Source organism: Lactuca virosa, chromosome 7, assembly GCF_052849685.1.
Source record: "Lactuca virosa cultivar CGN04683 chromosome 7, Lactuca_virosa_CGN04683_v6, whole genome shotgun sequence".
Classification (NCBI taxonomy): Eukaryota; Viridiplantae; Streptophyta; class Magnoliopsida; order Asterales; family Asteraceae; genus Lactuca; species Lactuca virosa.
The window spans coordinates 21,063,293-21,067,094 of record NC_136432.1 but is presented as its reverse complement, the minus strand read 5'-3'; positions in this window follow the sequence as shown (position 1 = coordinate 21,067,094).

Genomic DNA, 3,802 nt, shown 5'->3' with positions numbered 1-3,802 from the left:
CGAGTTGGTTAGGGTTTTCCTCGATATTCCGGACACTGTGCAAACTTGACGAGTTGGTGAGACAACTCGGCGAGTTGACTCGAATTTTCCCGATTTTCTGAGAACAGAAGGAACTCGACGAGTCACATAGATGCACTCGACGAGTTGAGTCAACATGGATTGTTGATTTGAGTGTTGACTTCCTTTGACTTTTTAGGGTTTGGTCAAATTATGGACTTTGGAGACCATGGGGGGGGGGGGGGGGGTAAAATGGTCTTTCACCCTTTCTAAGAATTAGTAGAGGAGTTAGCTTAACATCTTTGGGAGTTGTTAATGCAAATTGTTAATTAGAGATGATTGTGATATATGTAGGCGGAGTCTAGACTGACAGTTTGAGTACGAGACATACTTGATTTACTGACGAGGTGAGTCTTCTCACTATACTTACCTGAGTGATATTTCCTGTGCGAATGGAGGGTCTTTGAGTTACTGACCGGAGGGTATTATGTGCTTATACGGAGATATGTGATTTTATGCATTTTATCTTTGTGATTTATGCTGTATATTATTCCGTGCTTTTATTGAGATAGGACCAGAGGGTCCAAACCGAGTCGTGAGACGGGAGGGTCTTCACTGAGATACATGACTGGAGGGTCTAACCGAGTCGTAAGACCGGAGGGTATTCACTGAGACACATGACCAGAGGGTCCTTATCGAGATATAGCCCTGAGAAGCTAATTATTTGTGTGTGGTATTTTGGGGAACTCACTAAGCTGTATACTTACAGTGTTGAGTGAAATGTGTTTCAGGTACATCTCAGGATCGCGGGAAGGCGCCGACATGATTGTACACACCAGGTTGTTGATTTATGTTTTGAGGATTCTGGGATATATGACAAACAATTTTTGTGGGTTGTGTTTTGAAACATTTATAATTTGAGTATGATATGTTAAACTATGTTTTGTGTGGGTTTAAAAATGAAAATTTTTTCTGAAAATTTAGAGTGTTACAAGTTGGTATCAGAGCCTTGGTTTGAGGGATTCAGATGTACCATCGGGTATGTATGGACTCAAACTGAGGATTTGAGGATTTTTTCTAAAAAAAAGAAATGGTTTTCGAAAACGAGCAAAAGATTCAAGAGAAAACGAGACGAAGGAGTGTGTACAATTAGCCAAAGCCCGAGCGGTGATTTCCCAAAATACCCTTACTTTATTATATTATGAGATGAGTTACTATTGAGCTATTAGTACTGCATGCTAGATGATAGGCTAGGTATTTCAGGAATTTTGATTTAGAGTTGCCTGATTCACGATGCCTTAGCCTAGGAGGTCGTTCTTGAACGACATTATTCTTGCCATTTGCTCTATATGTTGTTTAGTTGTACATGGCAGAGGTCTGTGCGAGACAGATTAGAGTTGAGGAGAGATCTAGGAGGAGTACCTCGATATCTAGCTTGAGGAGTCTACGGAGAGGGTAGTTAGATACCTATGAGGGGTAGAGTACCTATGAGCTAGGATCCTGAGAGGAGGACTTGAGGCGAATGCGGGTTGGTATGGAAGGTAGTATTGGGCCCGTACTACTGAAAGCACCGGATCCGTACGCGACTCAAGTAAGAACCTCAGGATACTAATGAGCATGTAGGGATGTGTATATACGTGTGTGCTTTATCCTGTCCCTGATGATTCCTGCGTTTATGTTTCAGAGAGAGACTATGGTGGCTACCCGAGGATCAGGCTCCGACGACCCCAAGAGGGCGAGTACCAGTGACGAGGAGATCCGTAGGATCATTGCTGAGGAGGTGGCCGCAACTATCAAGGAGGCCATTCTAGAGATGTTCGGGTCTATTAAGACCACGTTGATTGAGACTTTTGATGAGCGTTATGCTGCTATCACGGAGGCTGCTACTGCCGCAGCCGCCGCAGCCCTTGCAGCTGCGAGGCCACAGGGGGTGATTCGTTGTTGCTCCGAGAGTTCAGCAACACGAAGCCACCGGAGTTTGATGGGACCCAGGACCCGATTTCTGCTATGAGATGGATTTATGATATCGAGGGATGTTTCTATACTTGTTCATGCCCTGAGGACCTGAAGGTTCGATTTGCGTTGAACAAGCTTCGCTTGGGAGCGAAGGACTGGTGGAGGTTTGTGACGACTGATTATTCTCATGTAGACCATGCAACAGTGACTTGGGCGAGGTTCACCCAGTTATTTCGAGATGAGTACATTCCCCAAGTGGAGAGGGAACGACTGGCCCAAGAGTTTCTTTCTCTCAAGCAGAAGACAAAAACAGTGACAGAGATTACGAGGATGTTTCATGAGAGGGCGTTGTTCTGCCCTGAGCACGTGTCTACAGAGTAGGCACATGTGAGCCAGTACTTGAGCATTTTGAGGCGAGATATTCGGGAGTTCGTGGCGAACTCATCATATCGGACATTGGCTGAGCTACAGACTAATGCCAGGAGGAGGGAGATTGAGCTGTAGATACAAACTAGAAAGGAGGGAGAGTCTCAGGGTAGAGACAGGAGACCAGTGCAGTTGCAGCCGGCGACCAAGCGGGCTAAGCCCACTGATACGAGAGAAGGAGGCGAGAAGGGCCGCACTTGTGGCAAGTGCGGCAAGAGTCACGAGGGATCTTGCCGAGCAGGGATTTGCTATAAATGCGGCAAGGAGGGGCATATGGCGAAGGATTGCCCCAAGGGATTTTCGGTTTGCTTTCATTGCAACCAGATTGGCCACCAGAAGGCCGAGTGTCCTCAGCTCACTTAGGGATCAGACCAGGCTTCTGCTCCTGCTGCTTTGCGCGTTACTGATGGCCGGCCGGGGAAGGCCGAGGCTCTGAGAGCTCGTGGGAGAGCTTTCCAGCTGACTGCGGAGGAGGTCCGCGCAACACCTGACGTTGTTGCTGGTATGTATCTCGTTATTCATGTTATTTTGAGATTTGTTTATGCGTATGATGTGTTTCATATAGGTACTTTTCTTGTGAATTTTGTGCCTGTCTTGGTGTTATTTGACTCGGGTGCGAGTCAATATTTTGTGTCTTTATCCTTTAGTCACCGCATTAGTGTTAGACGTGAGGCTTTGAGTTGACCGCTGAGGGTCTCTATAGCCGACGAGCATGCGGTTTTTGCCACCGATGTATTCCGAGGATGTGTTTTAGAGATTTTCGGTGTTGAGTATCCGATAAATTTGGTGCCGATAGCGATGGGAGATGTTTGTGTCATAGTGGGCATGGATTGGTTGAGCCGGTTTGGAGCCGTGATTGACTGCGAGCGTTAGATGGTGACGATACGAGACCCTAGTGGGGGAGTGCTTACGGTCTATGGCGAGGGGACTAGATCAGGATCATCTTTCTGCTCTGCCTCCAGGGCAAGGCAGATTCTATAGCAGGGATGCATGGGATTTTTAGTGTATGTAATGGATACGCGGGTTGTCACAGAGAGGCCGATTTCTATTTCCGATGTTCCAGTGGTATGTGAGTTCCTGAATGTGTTTCCCCGAGGAATTGCCGGGTGTGCCTCCTGAGAGACAGGTGGAGTTCTGGATCGATTTGATTCCGGGGGCGGCGCCTATTGCCAAGGCACCATATCGCTTGCGCCGCCATAGATGCAGGAGTTATCCTCGCAGCTCCAAGAGCTGTCGGGGAAGTGTTTCATTAGACCGAGTAGCTCGTCGTAGGGAGCACCGATCCTTTTTTTCAAGAAAAAAGATGGTTCACACCGGATGTGCATTGACTACTGGGAGTTGAACAAGTTAACAGTCAAGAACCGTTATCCACTACCGAGGATCGAAGATTTGTTTGATCAGTTGCAGGGAGCATGTTGGTTTT